Source organism: Zonotrichia albicollis, chromosome 1, assembly GCF_047830755.1.
Source record: "Zonotrichia albicollis isolate bZonAlb1 chromosome 1, bZonAlb1.hap1, whole genome shotgun sequence".
NCBI lineage: Eukaryota > Metazoa > Chordata > Aves > Passeriformes > Passerellidae > Zonotrichia > Zonotrichia albicollis.
This window is the reverse complement of record NC_133819.1, coordinates 586999-606457: the sequence shown is the minus strand read 5'-3', so window position 1 is coordinate 606457 and position 19459 is coordinate 586999. Positions and strand designations below refer to the sequence as shown.

Here is a 19459-nt window from a genome sequence, read left to right as displayed (position 1 = left end):
CAGAGTCATCCAGTGCACTCACAGGAATGCCATTTAACTTTGCCTTTCTCTAACCCAGGTGCCAGCCCTAATAAAGGCCACAGCCTTGGAATCAGGATGAAGCTGGAGCCTGAGGGAGCCAGGCACACTCAGGAGAGGGCAAGTAGCTGACTGGCTGGGATTTGGCCCGCATAACTCTGGACTCATTCTTTGGTTTTGGTTTTCTTTATTGTAGCTGACCGAGAGGCTCACAGGCGATCACGAGGCTCTCTGAAGCAGACTCATTTCAGGTGCAACGTGGATTCCCATCACCGATCATCCCGAAGATAAGTTGGGAGCCACGGCCTGGAGATGGGGGCGTAGCAGGTTGGGAGTTCTTGGGACAGATTTAAAAATTAGCGGAGGGAAAAGCAAACTTGTCCAAGGGCCTCTTAGGACAGCTAAAGGGAGAGGCTCTACTTTTGATGGCAGCTTTCAGGCGGGCAGTGCAGAACAGCTCTGGTTTGTGTCGTGGTTTCCGGTGTGCCGTGTTCCCTAGTGTGTCTTTGGGGTCCCTTTTGCCTTCTTCCCTCGAGGCCCTCACCACAAGCATGATGTGTGGTGTTTGATGTCCCCCTGTTTGTCACGTTCTGTGTCACGGGTGTCTGCACACATATGGGTGCCGGAGCTGTTCTGCCCTGCCGCATGGCCAGCTGCAATGGGACAAGCCCTGGGGAGTGTAAATTTGTAATGGGGGCTGTACTTGGGCTCTAGATGCTATTCCTAGATGGACCTAAGGTGTTTGCAGCTTGTGAGTTATCCTGGTGGTGTTTGACACATGTTCTGACTTTCTTTCAGGTGCAGATGCATTGCATCCATGGCAGAGGGTCAGAGTTAGCAGGTGCCGGGCCTTCCTAGGAGCAGGGTGAGTAGCAGACTGGTGGGGTTTTGGCCGATGGGGTGCCAAGATCAGGCACTGATGTTTGGTTCTCTTTACTCTAGCTGTCTGAGAGACACCAGCCCGGTGACAGCAGGACCTTCCCAGCTGACGAGATGGCCTTTCTTTGCACCTGGCACGGACCGGCATCGCCAGATGTCTGAGAGATAAGTAGAGGGCTATGACCCACAGAGGGGATGAAGGCAGGGTGCTGGTTTGGGAATTACTGGGAAGGGTTTTTGAGTCCAATTTGGCGGTGGGGGGGTGTCCATGAAGTGGCCCCTTAGGCCCCATGAAAGCCAAGTCTCACCTTTGATCACAGTGCTGAGGTGTTCAGGGCAGAGCAGTCCCGGTGTGTCTGGTGTCACTTGTCTGCTGTGCATTATGTGTTGTTTGTGTATCTCCTGTCTTTTACCTTAGCACTTTGAGGGGCCTGTCAGAAACCTTGGCGTCATTGTTAGCATCTGTGATCTCTGCATTCCTTGGCCTGGCACCCAGGCCATAGAACTTTTGACTCGGGAGCTCAGGCAGGCATCAGACTCTCTTCTGTCTTTGGAAGCATCCAGTCAGATGTCTTGTCAGGTCTTGTTCTGAGCTGTACGGACAGCTGTGCCCCACCTGGATCCATTATGGTGGATTAGGGCTTGAAAGAATGTGAGGGCAGGCAGAGGATTCTGACCATAGGATTCCTAGGCATCCATCTTTACTGTTCTTGGAATCAATCATTCAGTTAGCATCTTCTTCCTGCAGTGTTCTCTGAGCCTCATCAGCTCACCGTCAGTTTGAACTCAGTCATCTCCTTTTGCATGCTCTCAGTCCTTGCAGCCATTTTCCTTGCCAAGAGATTTCTGTTCCTGTTGTGTCCCCGTTGTGTGTCCTGTCCTGTCTGTCCTGTGTCACGGGTGTCAGCACACATTTGTGCCGGGGCTGCTCTGCCCTGCCGCATAGCCTGGTGCGATAGGAGAGGGCCCGGGGACTTGGAATGTGTAATGTGGGGTGTAGTTGGACTCCAGATGGGATTTGTAGATGGACACAGGACATCTGGAGCTCTTAAGTTGTCCTGCAACAGTGTGACTCTTGTCCTAACGTTTTTTTCAGATTCAGATGAATTAAATCTGGGCCAGAGGGCCCCATCCCGGGTGAGGGGATTCCCCCGAGCAGGTGAGGCCCCATTTGTCTGTGGAGCAGAAGTGTACATGGTGACTCTGTTAGAGCTCACTTCTTTGTCTTTCTTTTTAGGAAGTGAATCTGGATAGCAGCAGTCAAGGTGGGCCGTGGAGAGAAGTGGTTGTTATTGCTCAGCTCTCAAGGAGAAGAATTTTTTCAGCAGCTTGATCATGTCACAAGAGGGATCTGCCCAGTGTCAAGGATGATGTTTGAGATTGAGGCTTCAGGTGAGTTGAGGATTGTGAGTGGGAGAGGGAGGGTGAGCAGGTATCCAGTTAGGAGTTCTTGGGAGGGAGTTTGCAGGCAGCAGGGTGAGAAAGGGTGTTTATTTGTTTATTTGAGGGCCCCCCCCACAAGGCTTCTAGCAGAGGCATTCCCATGTCTTAGAGCACACAGAGTCATCCAGTGCACTCACAGGAATGCCATTTAACTTTGCCTTTCTCTAACCCAGGTGCCAGCCCTAATAAAGGCCACAGCCTTGGAATCAGGATGAAGCTGGAGCCTGAGGGAGCCAGGCACACTCAGGAGAGGGCAAGTAGCTGACTGGCTGGGATTTGGCCCGCATAACTCTGGACTCATTCTTTGGTTTTGGTTTTCTTTATTGTAGCTGACCGAGAGGCTCACAGGCCATCACGAGGCTCTCTGAAGCAGACTCATTTCAGGTGCAACGTGGATTCCCGTCACCGATCATCCCAAAGATAAGTTGGGAGCCACGGCCTGGAGATGGGGGCGTAGCAGGTTGGGAGTTCTTGGGACAGATTTAAAAATTAGCGGAGGGAAAAGCAAACTTGTCCAAGGGCCTCTTAGGACAGCTAAAGGGAGAGGCTCTACTTTTGATGGCAGCTTTCAGGCGGGCAGTGCAGAACAGCTCTGGTTTGTGTCGTGGTTTCCGGTGTGCCGTGTTCCCTAGTGTGTCTTTGGGGTCCCTTTTGCCTTCTTCCCTCGAGGCCCTCACCACAAGCATGATGTGTGGTGTTTGATGTCCCCCTGTTTGTCACGTTCTGTGTCACGGGTGTCTGCACACATATGGGTGCCGGAGCTGTTCTGCCCTGCCGCACGGCCAGCTGCAATGGGACAAGCCCTGGGGAGTGTAAATTTGTAATGGGGGCTGTACTTGGGCTCTAGATGCTATTCCTAGATGGACCTAAGGTGTTTGCAGCTTGTGAGTTATCCTGGTGGTGTTTGACACATGTTCTGACTTTCTTTCAGGTGCAGATGCATTGCATCCATGGCAGAGGGTCAGAGTTAGCAGGTGCCGGGCCTTCCTAGGAGCAGGGTGAGTAGCAGACTGGTGGGGTTTTGGCCGATGGGGTGCCAAGATCAGGCACTGATGTTTGGTTCTCTTTACTCTAGCTGTCTGAGAGACACCAGCCCGGTGACAGCAGGACCTTCCCAGCTGACGAGGTGGCCTTTCTTTGCACGTGGCACGGACCGGCATCGCCAGATGTCTGAGAGATAAGTAGAGGGCTATGACCCACAGAGGGGATGAAGGCAGGGTGCTGGTTTGGGAATTACTGGGAAGGGTTTTTGAGTCCAATTTGGCGGTGGGGGGGTGTCCATGAAGTGGCCCCTTAGGCCCCATGAAAGCCAAGTCTCACCTTTGATCACAGTGCTGAGGTGTTCAGGGCAGAGCAGTCCCGGTGTGTCTGGTGTCACTTGTCTGCTGTGCATTATGTGTTGTTTGTGTATCTCCTGTCTTTTACCTTAGCACTTTGAGGGGCCTGTCAGAAACCTTGGCATCATTGTTAGCATCTGTGATCTCTGCATTCCTTGGCCTGGCACCCAGGCCATAGAACTTTTGACTCGGGAGCTCAGACAGGCATCAGACTCTCTTCTGTCTTTGGAAGCATCCAGTCAGATGTCTTGTCAGGTCTTGTTCTGAGCTGTACGGACAGCTGTGCCCCACCTGGATCCATTATGGTGGATTAGGGCTTGAAAGAATGTGAGGGCAGGCAGAGGATTCTGACCATAGGATTCCTAGGCATCCATCTTTACTGTTCTTGGAATCAATCATTCAGTTAGCATCTTCTTCCTGCAGTGTTCTCTGAGCCTCATCAGCTCACCGTCAGTTTGAACTCAGTCATCTCCTTTTGCATGCTCTCAGTCCTTGCAGCCATTTTCCTTGCCAAGAGATTTCTGTTCCTGTTGTGTCCCCGTTGTGTGTCCTGTCCTGTCTGTCCTGTGTCACGGGTGTCAGCACACATTTGTGCCGGGGCTGCTCTGCCCTGCCGCATAGCCTGGTGCGATAGGAGAGGGCCCGGGGACTTGGAATGTGTAATGTGGGGTGTAGTTGGACTCCAGATGGGATTTGTAGATGGACACAGGACATCTGGAGCTCTTAAGTTGTCCTGCAACAGTGTGACTCTTGTCCTAACGTTTTTTTCAGATTCAGATGAATTAAATCTGGGCCAGAGGGCCCCATCCCGGGTGAGGGGATTCCCCCGAGCAGGTGAGGCCCCATTTGTCTGTGGAGCAGAAGTGTACATGGTGACTCTGTTAGAGCTCACTTCTTTGTCTTTCTTTTTAGGAAGTGAATCTGGATAGCAGCAGTCAAGGTGGGCCGTGGAGAGAAGTGGTTGTTATTGCTCAGCTCTCAAGGAGAAGAATTTTTTCAGCAGCTTGATCATGTCACAAGAGGGATCTGCCCAGTGTCAAGGATGATGTTTGAGATTGAGGCTTCAGGTGAGTTGAGGATTGTGAGTGGGAGAGGGAGGGTGAGCAGGTATCCAGTTAGGAGTTCTTGGGAGGGGGTTTGCAGGCAGCAGGGTGAGAAAGGGTGTTTATTTGTTTATTTGAGGGCCCCCCCCACAAGGCTTCTAGCAGAGGCATTCCCATGTCTTAGAGCACACAGAGTCATCCAGTGCACTCACAGGAATGCCATTTAACTTTGCCTTTCTCTAACCCAGGTGCCAGCCCTAATAAAGGCCACAGCCTTGGAATCAGGATGAAGCTGGAGCCTGAGGGAGCCAGGCACACTCAGGAGAGGGCAAGTAGCTGACTGGCTGGGATTTGGCCCGCATAACTCTGGACTCATTCTTTGGTTTTGGTTTTCTTTATTGTAGCTGACCGAGAGGCTCACAGGCCATCACGAGGCTCTCTGAAGCAGACTCATTTCAGGTGCAACGTGGATTCCCGTCACCGATCATCCCGAAGATAAGTTGGGAGCCACGGCCTGGAGATGGGGGCGTAGCAGGTTGGGAGTTCTTGGGACAGATTTAAAAATTAGCGGAGGGAAAAGCAAACTTGTCCAAGGGCCTCTTAGGACAGCTAAAGGGAGAGGCTCTACTTTTGATGGCAGCTTTCAGGCGGGCAGTGCAGAACAGCTCTGGTTTGTGTCGTGGTTTCCGGTGTGCCGTGTTCCCTAGTGTGTCTTTGGGGTCCCTTTTGCCTTCTTCCCTCGAGGCCCTCACCACAAGCATGATGTGTGGTGTTTGATGTCCCCCTGTTTGTCACGTTCTGTGTCACGGGTGTCTGCACACATATGGGTGCCGGAGCTGTTCTGCCCTGCCGCACGGCCAGCTGCAATGGGACAAGCCCTGGGGAGTGTAAATTTGTAATGGGGGCTGTACTTGGGCTCTAGATGCTATTCCTAGATGGACCTAAGGTGTTTGCAGCTTGTGAGTTATCCTGGTGGTGTTTGACACATGTTCTAACTTTCTTTCAGGTGCAGATGCATTGCATCCATGGCAGAGGGTCAGAGTTAGCAGGTGCCGGGCCTTCCTAGGAGCAGGGTGAGTAGCAGACTGGTGGGGTTTTGGCCGATGGGGTGCCAAGATCAGGCACTGATGTTTGGTTCTCTTTACTCTAGCTGTCTGAGAGACACCAGCCCGGTGACAGCAGGACCTTCCCAGCTGACAAGGTGGCCTTTCTTTGCACGTGGCACGGACCGGCATCGCCAGATGTCTGAGAGATAAGTAGAGGGCTATGACCCACAGAGGGGATGAAGGCAGGGTGCTGGTTTGGGAATTACTGGGAAGGGTTTTTGAGTCCAATTTGGCGGTGGGGGGGTGTCCATGAAGTGGCCCCTTAGGCCCCATGAAAGCCAAGTCTCACCTTTGATCACAGTGCTGAGGTGTTCAGGGCAGAGCAGTCCCGGTGTGTCTGGTGTCACTTGTCTGCTGTGCATTATGTGTTGTTTGTGTATCTCCTGTCTTTTACCTTAGCACATTGAGGGGCCTGTCAGAAACCTTGGCATCATTGTTAGCATCTGTGATCTCTGCATTCCTTGGCCTGGCACCCAGGCCATAGAACTTTTGACTCGGGAGCTCAGGCAGGCATCAGACTCTCTTCTGTCTTTGGAAGCATCCAGTCAGATGTCTTGTCAGGTCTTGTTCTGAGCTGTACGGACAGCTGTGCCCCACCTGGATCCATTATGGTGGATTAGGGCTTGAAAGAATGTGAGGGCAGGCAGAGGATTCTGACCATAGGATTCCTAGGCATCCATCTTTACTGTTCTTGGAATCAATCATTCAGTTAGCATCTTCTTCCTGCAGTGTTCTCTGAGCCTCATCAGCTCACCGTCAGTTTGAACTCAGTCATCTCCTTTTGCATGCTCTCAGTCCTTGCAGCCATTTTCCTTGCCAAGAGATTTCTGTTCCTGTTGTGTCCCCGTTGTGTGTCCTGTCCTGTCTGTCCTGTGTCACGGGTGTCAGCACACATTTGTGCCGGGGCTGCTCTGCCCTGCCGCATAGCCTGGTGCGATAGGAGAGGGCCCGGGGACTTGGAATGTGTAATGTGGGGTGTAGTTGGACTCCAGATGGGATTTGTAGATGGACACAGGACATCTGGAGCTCTTAAGTTGTCCTGCAACAGTGTGACTCTTGTCCTAACGTTTTTTTCAGATTCAGATGAATTAAATCTGGGCCAGAGGGCCCCATCCCGGGTGAGGGGATTCCCCCGAGCAGGTGAGGCCCCATTTGTCTGTGGAGCAGACGTGTACATGGTGACTCTGTTAGAGCTCACTTCTTTGTCTTTCTTTTTAGGAAGTGAATCTGGATAGCAGCAGTCAAGGTGGGCCGTGGAGAGAAGTGGTTGTTATTGCTCAGCTCTCAAGGAGAAGAATTTTTTCAGCAGCTTGATCATGTCACAAGAGGGATCTGCCCAGTGTCAAGGATGATGTTTGAGATTGAGGCTTCAGGTGAGTTGAGGATTGTGAGTGGGAGAGGGAGGGTGAGCAGGTATCCAGTTAGGAGTTCTTGGGAGGGGGTTTGCAGGCAGCAGGGTGAGAAAGGGTGTTTATTTGTTTATTTGAGGGCCCCCCCCACAAGGCTTCTAGCAGAGGCATTCCCATGTCTTAGAGCACACAGAGTCATCCAGTGCACTCACAGGAATGCCATTTAACTTTGCCTTTCTCTAACCCAGGTGCCAGCCCTAATAAAGGCCACAGCCTTGGAATCAGGATGAAGCTGGAGCCTGAGGGAGCCAGGCACACTCAGGAGAGGGCAAGTAGCTGACTGGCTGGGATTTGGCCCGCATAACTCTGGACTCATTCTTTGGTTTTGGTTTTCTTTATTGTAGCTGACCGAGAGGCTCACAGGCCATCACGAGGCTCTCTGAAGCAGACTCATTTCAGGTGCAACGTGGATTCCCATCACCGATCATCCCGAAGATAAGTTGGGAGCCACGGCCTGGAGATGGGGGCGTAGCAGGTTGGGAGTTCTTGGGACAGATTTAAAAATTAGCGGAGGGAAAAGCAAACTTGTCCAAGGGCCTCTTAGGACAGCTAAAGGGAGAGGCTCTACTTTTGATGGCAGCTTTCAGGCGGGCAGTGCAGAACAGCTCTGGTTTGTGTCGTGGTTTCCGGTGTGCCGTGTTCCCTAGTGTGTCTTTGGGGTCCCTTTTGCCTTCTTCCCTCGAGGCCCTCACCACAAGCATGATGTGTGGTGTTTGATGTCCCCCTGTTTGTCACGTTCTGTGTCACGGGTGTCTGCACACATATGGGTGCCGGAGCTGTTCTGCCCTGCCGCATGGCCAGCTGCAATGGGACAAGCCCTGGGGAGTGTAAATTTGTAATGGGGGCTGTACTTGGGCTCTAGATGCTATTCCTAGATGGACCTAAGGTGTTTGCAGCTTGTGAGTTATCCTGGTGGTGTTTGACACATGTTCTGACTTTCTTTCAGGTGCAGATGCATTGCATCCATGGCAGAGGGTCAGAGTTAGCAGGTGCCGGGCCTTCCTAGGAGCAGGGTGAGTAGCAGACTGGTGGGGTTTTGGCCGATGGGGTGCCAAGATCAGGCACTGATGTTTGGTTCTCTTTACTCTAGCTGTCTGAGAGACACCAGCCCGGTGACAGCAGGACCTTCCCAGCTGACGAGGTGGCCTTTCTTTGCACCTGGCACAGACCGGCATCGCCAGATGTCTGAGAGATAAGTAGAGGGCTATGACCCACAGAGGGGATGAAGGCAGGGTGCTGGTTTGGGAATTACTGGGAAGGGTTTTTGAGTCCAATTTGGCGGTGGGGGGGTGTCCATGAAGTGGCCCCTTAGGCCCCATGAAAGCCAAGTCTCACCTTTGATCACAGTGCTGAGGTGTTCAGGGCAGAGCAGTCCCGGTGTGTCTGGTGTCACTTGTCTGCTGTGCATTATGTGTTGTTTGTGTATCTCCTGTCTTTTACCTTAGCACTTTGAGGGGCCTGTCAGAAACCTTGGCGTCATTGTTAGCATCTGTGATCTCTGCATTCCTTGGCCTGGCACCCAGGCCATAGAACTTTTGACTCGGGAGCTCAGGCAGGCATCAGACTCTCTTCTGTCTTTGGAAGCATCCAGTCAGATGTCTTGTCAGGTCTTGTTCTGAGCTGTACGGACAGCTGTGCCCCACCTGGATCCATTATGGTGGATTAGGGCTTGAAAGAATGTGAGGGCAGGCAGAGGATTCTGACCATAGGATTCCTAGGCATCCATCTTTACTGTTCTTGGAATCAATCATTCAGTTAGCATCTTCTTCCTGCAGTGTTCTCTGAGCCTCATCAGCTCACTGTCAGTTTGAACTCAGTCATCTCCTTTTGCATGCTCTCAGTCCTTGCAGCCATTTTCCTTGCCAAGAGATTTCTGTTCCTGTTGTGTCCCCGTTGTGTGTCCTGTCCTGTCTGTCCTGTGTCACGGGTGTCAGCACACATTTGTGCCGGGGCTGCTCTGCCCTGCCGCATAGCCTGGTGCGATAGGAGAGGGCCCGGGGACTTGGAATGTGTAATGTGGGGTGTAGTTGGACTCCAGATGGGATTTGTAGATGGACACAGGACATCTGGAGCTCTTAAGTTGTCCTGCAACAGTGTGACTCTTGTCCTAACGTTTTTTTCAGATTCAGATGAATTAAATCTGGGCCAGAGGGCCCCATCCCGGGTGAGGGGATTCCCCCGAGCAGGTGAGGCCCCATTTGTCTGTGGAGCAGAAGTGTACATGGTGACTCTGTTAGAGCTCACTTCTTTGTCTTTCTTTTTAGGAAGTGAATCTGGATAGCAGCAGTCAAGGTGGGCCGTGGAGAGAAGTGGTTGTTATTGCTCAGCTCTCAAGGAGAAGAATTTTTTCAGCAGCTTGATCATGTCACAAGAGGGATCTGCCCAGTGTCAAGGATGATGTTTGAGATTGAGGCTTCAGGTGAGTTGAGGATTGTGAGTGGGAGAGGGAGGGTGAGCAGGTATCCAGTTAGGAGTTCTTGGGAGGGAGTTTGCAGGCAGCAGGGTGAGAAAGGGTGTTTATTTGTTTATTTGAGGGCCCCCCCCACAAGGCTTCTAGCAGAGGCATTCCCATGTCTTAGAGCACACAGAGTCATCCAGTGCACTCACAGGAATGCCATTTAACTTTGCCTTTCTCTAACCCAGGTGCCAGCCCTAATAAAGGCCACAGCCTTGGAATCAGGATGAAGCTGGAGCCTGAGGGAGCCAGGCACACTCAGGAGAGGGCAAGTAGCTGACTGGCTGGGATTTGGCCCGCATAACTCTGGACTCATTCTTTGGTTTTGGTTTTCTTTATTGTAGCTGACCGAGAGGCTCACAGGCCATCACGAGGCTCTCTGAAGCAGACTCATTTCAGGTGCAACGTGGATTCCCATCACCGATCATCCCGAAGATAAGTTGGGAGCCACGGCCTGGAGATGGGGGCGTAGCAGGTTGGGAGTTCTTGGGACAGATTTAAAAATTAGCGGAGGGAAAAGCAAACTTGTCCAAGGGCCTCTTAGGACAGCTAAAGGGAGAGGCTCTACTTTTGATGGCAGCTTTCAGGCGGGCAGTGCAGAACAGCTCTGGTTTGTGTCGTGGTTTCCGGTGTGCCGTGTTCCCTAGTGTGTCTTTGGGGTCCCTTTTGCCTTCTTCCCTCGAGGCCCTCACCACAAGCATGATGTGTGGTGTTTGATGTCCCCCTGTTTGTCACGTTCTGTGTCACGGGTGTCTGCACACATATGGGTGCCGGAGCTGTTCTGCCCTGCCGCATGGCCAGCTGCAATGGGACAAGCCCTGGGGAGTGTAAATTTGTAATGGGGGCTGTACTTGGGCTCTAGATGCTATTCCTAGATGGACCTAAGGTGTTTGCAGCTTGTGAGTTATCCTGGTGGTGTTTGACACATGTTCTGACTTTCTTTCAGGTGCAGATGCATTGCATCCATGGCAGAGGGTCAGAGTTAGCAGGTGCCGGGCCTTCCTAGGAGCAGGGTGAGTAGCAGACTGGTGGGGTTTTGGCCGATGGGGTGCCAAGATCAGGCACTGATGTTTGGTTCTCTTTACTCTAGCTGTCTGAGAGACACCAGCCCGGTGACAGCAGGACCTTCCCAGCTGACGAGGTGGCCTTTCTTTGCACCTGGCACAGACCGGCATCGCCAGATGTCTGAGAGATAAGTAGAGGGCTATGACCCACAGAGGGGATGAAGGCAGGGTGCTGGTTTGGGAATTACTGGGAAGGGTTTTTGAGTCCAATTTGGCGGTGGGGGGGTGTCCATGAAGTGGCCCCTTAGGCCCCATGAAAGCCAAGTCTCACCTTTGATCACAGTGCTGAGGTGTTCAGGGCAGAGCAGTCCCGGTGTGTCTGGTGTCACTTGTCTGCTGTGCATTATGTGTTGTTTGTGTATCTCCTGTCTTTTACCTTAGCACTTTGAGGGGCCTGTCAGAAACCTTGGCGTCATTGTTAGCATCTGTGATCTCTGCATTCCTTGGCCTGGCACCCAGGCCATAGAACTTTTGACTCGGGAGCTCAGGCAGGCATCAGACTCTCTTCTGTCTTTGGAAGCATCCAGTCAGATGTCTTGTCAGGTCTTGTTCTGAGCTGTACGGACAGCTGTGCCCCACCTGGATCCATTATGGTGGATTAGGGCTTGAAAGAATGTGAGGGCAGGCAGAGGATTCTGACCATAGGATTCCTAGGCATCCATCTTTACTGTTCTTGGAATCAATCATTCAGTTAGCATCTTCTTCCTGCAGTGTTCTCTGAGCCTCATCAGCTCACTGTCAGTTTGAACTCAGTCATCTCCTTTTGCATGCTCTCAGTCCTTGCAGCCATTTTCCTTGCCAAGAGATTTCTGTTCCTGTTGTGTCCCCGTTGTGTGTCCTGTCCTGTCTGTCCTGTGTCACGGGTGTCAGCACACATTTGTGCCGGGGCTGCTCTGCCCTGCCGCATAGCCTGGTGCGATAGGAGAGGGCCCGGGGACTTGGAATGTGTAATGTGGGGTGTAGTTGGACTCCAGATGGGATTTGTAGATGGACACAGGACATCTGGAGCTCTTAAGTTGTCCTGCAACAGTGTGACTCTTGTCCTAACGTTTTTTTCAGATTCAGATGAATTAAATCTGGGCCAGAGGGCCCCATCCCGGGTGAGGGGATTCCCCCGAGCAGGTGAGGCCCCATTTGTCTGTGGAGCAGAAGTGTACATGGTGACTCTGTTAGAGCTCACTTCTTTGTCTTTCTTTTTAGGAAGTGAATCTGGATAGCAGCAGTCAAGGTGGGCCGTGGAGAGAAGTGGTTGTTATTGCTCAGCTCTCAAGGAGAAGAATTTTTTCAGCAGCTTGATCATGTCACAAGAGGGATCTGCCCAGTGTCAAGGATGATGTTTGAGATTGAGGCTTCAGGTGAGTTGAGGATTGTGAGTGGGAGAGGGAGGGTGAGCAGGTATCCAGTTAGGAGTTCTTGGGAGGGAGTTTGCAGGCAGCAGGGTGAGAAAGGGTGTTTATTTGTTTATTTGAGGGCCCCCCCCACAAGGCTTCTAGCAGAGGCATTCCCATGTCTTAGAGCACACAGAGTCATCCAGTGCACTCACAGGAATGCCATTTAACTTTGCCTTTCTCTAACCCAGGTGCCAGCCCTAATAAAGGCCACAGCCTTGGAATCAGGATGAAGCTGGAGCCTGAGGGAGCCAGGCACACTCAGGAGAGGGCAAGTAGCTGACTGGCTGGGATTTGGCCCGCATAACTCTGGACTCATTCTTTGGTTTTGGTTTTCTTTATTGTAGCTGACCGAGAGGCTCACAGGCCATCACGAGGCTCTCTGAAGCAGACTCATTTCAGGTGCAACGTGGATTCCCGTCACCGATCATCCCAAAGATAAGTTGGGAGCCACGGCCTGGAGATGGGGGCGTAGCAGGTTGGGAGTTCTTGGGACAGATTTAAAAATTAGCGGAGGGAAAAGCAAACTTGTCCAAGGGCCTCTTAGGACAGCTAAAGGGAGAGGCTCTACTTTTGATGGCAGCTTTCAGGCGGGCAGTGCAGAACAGCTCTGGTTTGTGTCGTGGTTTCCGGTGTGCCGTGTTCCCTAGTGTGTCTTTGGGGTCCCTTTTGCCTTCTTCCCTCGAGGCCCTCACCACAAGCATGATGTGTGGTGTTTGATGTCCCCCTGTTTGTCACGTTCTGTGTCACGGGTGTCTGCACACATATGGGTGCCGGAGCTGTTCTGCCCTGCCGCATGGCCAGCTGCAATGGGACAAGCCCTGGGGAGTGTAAATTTGTAATGGGGGCTGTACTTGGGCTCTAGATGCTATTCCTAGATGGACCTAAGGTGTTTGCAGCTTGTGAGTTATCCTGGTGGTGTTTGACACATGTTCTGACTTTCTTTCAGGTGCAGATGCATTGCATCCATGGCAGAGGGTCAGAGTTAGCAGGTGCCGGGCCTTCCTAGGAGCAGGGTGAGTAGCAGACTGGTGGGGTTTTGGCCGATGGGGTGCCAAGATCAGGCACTGATGTTTGGTTCTCTTTACTCTAGCTGTCTGAGAGACACCAGCCCGGTGACAGCAGGACCTTCCCAGCTGACGAGGTGGCCTTTCTTTGCACGTGGCACGGACCGGCATTGCCAGATGTCTGAGAGATAAGTAGAGGGCTATGACCCACAGAGGGGATGAAGGCAGGGTGCTGGTTTGGGAATTACTGGGAAGGGTTTTTGAGTCCAATTTGGCGGTGGGGGGGTGTCCATGAAGTGGCCCCTTAGGCCCCATGAAAGCCAAGTCTCACCTTTGATCACAGTGCTGAGGTGTTCAGGGCAGAGCAGTCCCGGTGTGTCTGGTGTCACTTGTCTGCTGTGCATTATGTGTTGTTTGTGTATCTCCTGTCTTTTACCTTAGCACTTTGAGGGGCCTGTCAGAAACCTTGGCATCATTGTTAGCATCTGTGATCTCTGCATTCCTTGGCCTGGCACCCAGGCCATAGAACTTTTGACTCGGGAGCTCAGGCAGGCATCAGACTCTCTTCTGTCTTTGGAAGCATCCAGTCAGATGTCTTGTCAGGTCTTGTTCTGAGCTGTACGGACAGCTGTGCCCCACCTGGATCCATTATGGTGGATTAGGGCTTGAAAGAATGTGAGGGCAGGCAGAGGATTCTGACCATAGGATTCCTAGGCATCCATCTTTACTGTTCTTGGAATCAATCATTCAGTTAGCATCTTCTTCCTGCAGTGTTCTCTGAGCCTCATCAGCTCACCGTCAGTTTGAACTCAGTCATCTCCTTTTGCATGCTCTCAGTCCTTGCAGCCATTTTCCTTGCCAAGAGATTTCTGTTCCTGTTGTGTCCCCGTTGTGTGTCCTGTCCTGTCTGTCCTGTGTCACGGGTGTCAGCACACATTTGTGCCGGGGCTGCTCTGCCCTGCTGCATAGCCTGGTGCGATAGGAGAGGGCCCGGGGACTTGGAATGTGTAATGTGGGGTGTAGTTGGACTCCAGATGGGATTTGTCGATGGACACAGGACATCTGGAGCTCTTAAGTTGTCCTGCAACAGTGTGACTCTTGTCCTAACGTTTTTTTCAGATTCAGATGAATTAAATCTGGGCCAGAGGGCCCCATCCCGGGTGAGGGGATTCCCCCGAGCAGGTGAGGCCCCATTTGTCTGTGGAGCAGACGTGTACATGGTGACTCTGTTAGAGCTCACTTCTTTGTCTTTCTTTTTAGGAAGTGAATCTGGATAGCAGCAGTCAAGGTGGGCCGTGGAGAGAAGTGGTTGTTATTGCTCAGCTCTCAAGGAGAAGAATTTTTTCAGCAGCTTGATCATGTCACAAGAGGGATCTGCCCAGTGTCAAGGATGATGTTTGAGATTGAGGCTTCAGGTGAGTTGAGGATTGTGAGTGGGAGAGGGAGGGTGAGCAGGTATCCAGTTAGGAGTTCTTGGGAGGGGGTTTGCAGGCAGCAGGGTGAGAAAGGGTGTTTATTTGTTTATTTGAGGGCCCCCCCCACAAGGCTTCTAGCAGAGGCATTCCCATGTCTTAGAGCACACAGAGTCATCCAGTGCACTCACAGGAATGCCATTTAACTTTGCCTTTCTCTAACCCAGGTGCCAGCCCTAATAAAGGCCACAGCCTTGGAATCAGGATGAAGCTGGAGCCTGAGGGAGCCAGGCACACTCAGGAGAGGGCAAGTAGCTGACTGGCTGGGATTTGGCCCGCATAACTCTGGACTCATTCTTTGGTTTTGGTTTTCTTTATTGTAGCTGACCGAGAGGCTCACAGGCGATCACGAGGCTCTCTGAAGCAGACTCATTTCAGGTGCAACGTGGATTCCCATCACCGATCATCCCAAAGATAAGTTGGGAGCCACGGCCTGGAGATGGGGGCGTAGCAGGTTGGGAGTTCTTGGGACAGATTTAAAAATTAGCGGAGGGAAAAGCAAACTTGTCCAAGGGCCTCTTAGGACAGCTAAAGGGAGAGGCTCTACTTTTGATGGCAGCTTTCAGGCGGGCAGTGCAGAACAGCTCTGGTTTGTGTCGTGGTTTCCGGTGTGCCGTGTTCCCTAGTGTGTCTTTGGGGTCCCTTTTGCCTTCTTCCCTCGAGGCCCTTACCACAAGCATGATGTGTGGTGTTTGATGTCCCCCTGTTTGTCACGTTCTGTGTCACGGGTGTCTGCACACATATGGGTGCCGGAGCTGTTCTGCCCTGCCGCACGGCCAGCTGTAATAGGAGAGGGCCCGGGGACTTGGAATGTGTAATGTGGGGTGTAGTTGGACTCTAGATGGGATTTGTAGATGGACACAGGACATCTGGAGCTCTTTAGCTGTCCTGCCGCCCTGTGACTTTTGTCCTGACTTTGTTTCAGATTCACCTCCCTAGGTGACTGCAGTGGTTCTATCTAACCCCAACCCTTCTCAAAGCGTGTGAAGGTCAATAATTCATCTTCCAGAAGTTATCTCCAGTCCTGGCTTGTATTTTATGTACCTGTGTTGGTTTATGTTTGTATGTACCTATACCATGTGTATCTCTGTTGGATTATACTCTGTGTACTCACATTCTGTGTACCTATGTTGGCTTGTACTGTGTGTACTTACACAGCATGTAAGTGTGCTACCCTATATTGTGTATACTTACACCCTGTGTACACTTGCACTGTTTGCCTCAGCTGATATTGTCTGTACTTACATTGTGCCACTTACGAACGCAGCTGCCCTGACCTGGCACGTAGTCACAGTTAGGTAGCACAGTTATAAAAACTTTACTGTTGATCTGTCTTTTGTGGGATTTTGGGTAGATAATTTATTGGTCCAGAGTGGGGAGAAGTCCTAGCTGTCAGATAACCACTCTTTAGCCACTTCCTGTCGTCTCGCAGGTCCCTGAAGCTGCCAACTTCCCCCGAATCTACCATTTAACATCAAGGAGCGGCAGCCAGAAGATGTGATAGAAGATGTGTCACAGCACGTTCCTCAGTGTCTGGAGTCAGGGCCGCAGCGAGCGTCTAAGCGGAAAGAGTGTGTGAGAGCACGTGGCTGTGTCTGTGTCTGCTCGTCTCTGCATGGGTGGGCACATGCTGACTGGAGTTAACCTTGTGTGTGACTTTTTTTATTCTAAATTTAACAATGAGTTGCAAAACCTGACAGCAAATCTCCAGCCAGGTTATATTGTATGTACTGACATGGAATGTACCCATGTTGGCTTAAAACCCAGAAAAACAGACGAAGATGGGCAAGAAAAAACCCAGAAAAAAACCCCAAGATGGGCAAGAAAAAACCCAGAAAAAAACCCCAAGATGGGCAAGAAAAAACCCTGAAAAAACCCCGAAGACGGGCAAGAAAAAAAACAGAAGAAAATGAGAAAATACCCCCCAAGATGGGCAAGAAAAACCCAGGAAAAACCCCCAAGATGGGCAAGAAAAAACCCAAAGAAAACCCAGAAAAAAATTCCAAGAAGGGCAAGAAAAGACCCAGGAAACACCCAGAAAAAATTGGAAAGAAATTATATATAGTATTACATGCATTATGGATGGTATTGATTTATGTTATATAAAGAATTGTTAAATTATTTTAAATATAAAATATCTGCATATATTTGAAACAAGTTTATATTTCCTAAAATACACTAGAAAAAGATATAAATATAGATTTATCATATCTATCATTTGTTATATTTTTACACCATATAATTGTTATAATTACACCATATCCATAGATATAAATAAAGTAAGTGGGCTGTTGTTTTTTATTAATTTTTTATAAGTAGTTTAAAATATTAGTTTTTTTTGGTAAAAGCAGGGGTTTTAGTATGAAAATTATAAGTACAGATAATATAAAGGTAGAATTCGAAGTATAGAAATAGATCAGAAATAGCTAAAGATTAGTATAAAAATTAAAAATATAAGAAAAAATAAGTTGTAGCAGTAGATATGGTTCATAATTTTAAAAATAATTCATCTCTATTATTTGAATAGGATACATATTATATAGAATGATTAATATAATGCTTAAATATAAACTATAAATATAAATGTGAATATAGTCATGCAAGTTATATATATAAAAATATTTCAATACAGTTTAAAAGAATAGAGCTTTTTTGTATTTATTAGGATGGGATTTTTATTTTAAATAATACATTTCTATCATGCTTTTAATTTTAAACATAGAGATATCCAATCAATATAGAAAGATATTTATAAAACCACAAAATATATTCTGTCTATTCCTATTATTTATATTTACTTATATTATATAAATTACATGCTACATCAATGTCCACTATAAATATGCATGTGAGTATAAATACGGGAAATAGAAATACCAAATTTATGGTTTTAAAGCAAGGGGGCTTGTTTGCTTCTGATCGGGTAAGATTTTTGGCATTTATTTCAGAGGAGTTTTATTTCAGCGTGGGGTCGCCCTGTTTTTTGCCGCCTTCGCTGCCCGCAGCCCCGAGGCGCGCTGCGCCCCCGGCTGGGGCGGGCGGCAGTGCTGCCGCCTTGTGGGCAGAGCGCGGTACTGCAGGCGTGCGCCGGCAGGCAGCCGAGAGGCCGCCGTGTTGGGAGTGGCGTGTCGCGGGTGTCTCGGACTGTTCCTTGACCTTCTCCAGATGGCGGCGAAAAGGGCGGGGAAGTGGAGGACCCGGCTCGGTCTAATCGGCTGCCTTCATGAAATACCGGCCCCGGCGCGGCTCCGATGGGATTTTCTGTGGCCTTTCAAGTGTACCCGATGCAGTCTGTGGGGTCAGTGATGGCGCTAGCGGGTGCATTTTGGCGTGTTTCTGAAAGGCATCTGGGTTATCCCCTCTCTCTCCCTAGGGCCTCTTTCGGCCGGCTTCTTGGGAAGGGCGTGTCACGAATGTCGCGGACTTTCTTTGACCTTCTCAAGTTGGCGGCGAAATGGGTGGGAACATTGCACACCCCGGTAAATCTGCCGCCCTGTGGCCACAGAGCGGTACTGCACCCCCCCGAGCCAGCTGGGTGCCCGGGGCGGGGCAAGGACGCCGCTGCCGAGGGAGGGAAGGGTGAGGGGCGGGCCAGGGTCTGTAAATGCCGGGGACGGGGGAAGGACATTTCAGGAGTGCAAAGGGACACAATGACCGAGAGAAACGGCGGGGGCGGCCCGGCGGGGCCAGTTTCGGTGGGCGGCGGAGGCGCGGTCGCAGCGCTCCACGGGTCGGGGGCAGCGGGCGGGGGCGGGCGAGCGGCGTCGGAACAAGGCTGCAGCCCCCGGGCCCGCGCCCGCCCCGCTCCAGGCGCTGGGAGCGACCGCGGGCCGGACAATCCCGGCGGGGCGGCCCCGGGCAGGCGGTGCAGGAGGCGGAGCGGGGCCGTGGCTCTCCCCGCCGTCGCTGCCGCCAGCTTTGGAAGGTCGGGCCGGGCGCCCGTCCCGTCCCGCCGGCTCCCGGTCTCTGTAAACTCCTCTCTGGCTTCGCAGGTCCGTGCTGGAGAGGGGGAGAAAGGGCCCTGCTGGTTGCCGTGTCCTCGGTGGGCAGCGAGCTCTGACCTTGGCCGGATGGGCTGCTGAGTAATGGAACAATGGGGATGCGCTTTTATGTATTTAGTGACCTTTACAGATTTCTCCCCCTGCTTCAGGTGAGCGTGCATCATTGCAGGCTTGGGATTGAGTGAAATGCGCTGAGGAAACCAGCTCTGGGGAGGGAAATGCTCTGTTAACATGTGCCTGTTCTTCTGTCAGACTCATCACAGCAGGACAGCATGAAGACTGAAAGTGTAAGAAGATGTGGAGGGAAAGAGAGAATCTGACAGGAGCACCGAACGCGCGAGCGCATGAATTTTGCTTTTTGCTTGGATGTAAACTCAGGAGTTGAAAGGAATTTGGGAGTGAGAAGGGACATTTCAGAAGGTGAAGAAGAAAAAGAAGTTGTTGTTGTTGTTACAGGCCTGGCAAAATCTTTTGTTCTAGCTAATAAAAGAAGTTAGTTTAAATAAAAAAAAGAAAAAAAAAAGTAGTTTTTCTTTACCTGACTATTATATTCATTGGTGGTATATGGTGTGTTGTTTAATTTCTTGGTATGATTAACTCAGTGTAAGTTGTTTTTTGAGTGAACTAACTTTCTGGATGGGTTGGTTTGAATTTGAGACAGGATTGACTTCAATAGGTTTCTTTCATAGACTTGTGATAGTTATTACTGGGGTTTTGGCTTTGTTTACTGTATGCATAAACATACAGCTTTGGTTGGGCCAGCTGGGCTGCCGGAGTTTGTGGGTGTGAATTTATTCGATGGCTTTTGTTAAATGCAGTGTTTAATTTTTGAAAGGT

General features: G+C 50.7%; 6 long non-coding RNA genes across 6 annotated transcripts; all 6 read left to right on the top strand.

The window, feature by feature from the left end:
- The first annotated feature begins 2179 nt into the window (after positions 1–2179).
- LOC141725239 (uncharacterized) lies at positions 2180–3132 on the top strand. The gene is made up of 3 exons (XR_012577086.1): positions 2180–2289; positions 2514–2593; positions 2670–3132. It is a non-coding gene; the product is annotated as an uncharacterized LOC141725239 (long non-coding RNA).
- Positions 3133–4634: 1502 nt separating this feature from the next.
- LOC141725235 (uncharacterized) lies at positions 4635–5213 on the top strand. The gene is made up of 3 exons (XR_012577084.1): positions 4635–4744; positions 4969–5048; positions 5125–5213. It is a non-coding gene; the product is annotated as an uncharacterized LOC141725235 (long non-coding RNA).
- Positions 5214–7089: 1876 nt separating this feature from the next.
- On the top strand, positions 7090–8746 carry LOC141725233 (uncharacterized). The gene is made up of 4 exons (XR_012577083.1): positions 7090–7199; positions 7424–7503; positions 7580–8248; positions 8326–8746. It is a non-coding gene; the product is annotated as an uncharacterized LOC141725233 (long non-coding RNA).
- A 798-nt stretch (positions 8747–9544) lies between these two features.
- On the top strand, positions 9545–11201 carry LOC141725229 (uncharacterized). The gene is made up of 4 exons (XR_012577082.1): positions 9545–9654; positions 9879–9958; positions 10035–10703; positions 10781–11201. It is a non-coding gene; the product is annotated as an uncharacterized LOC141725229 (long non-coding RNA).
- A 798-nt stretch (positions 11202–11999) lies between these two features.
- On the top strand, positions 12000–13054 carry LOC141725228 (uncharacterized). The gene is made up of 3 exons (XR_012577080.1): positions 12000–12109; positions 12334–12413; positions 12490–13054. It is a non-coding gene; the product is annotated as an uncharacterized LOC141725228 (long non-coding RNA).
- Positions 13055–15401: 2347 nt separating this feature from the next.
- Positions 15402–19148, top strand: LOC141728450 (uncharacterized). The gene is made up of 6 exons (XR_012579371.1): positions 15402–15610; positions 16054–16192; positions 17787–17919; positions 17995–18316; positions 18614–18771; positions 18875–19148. It is a non-coding gene; the product is annotated as an uncharacterized LOC141728450 (long non-coding RNA).
- Positions 19149–19459: the final 311 nt, after the last annotated feature.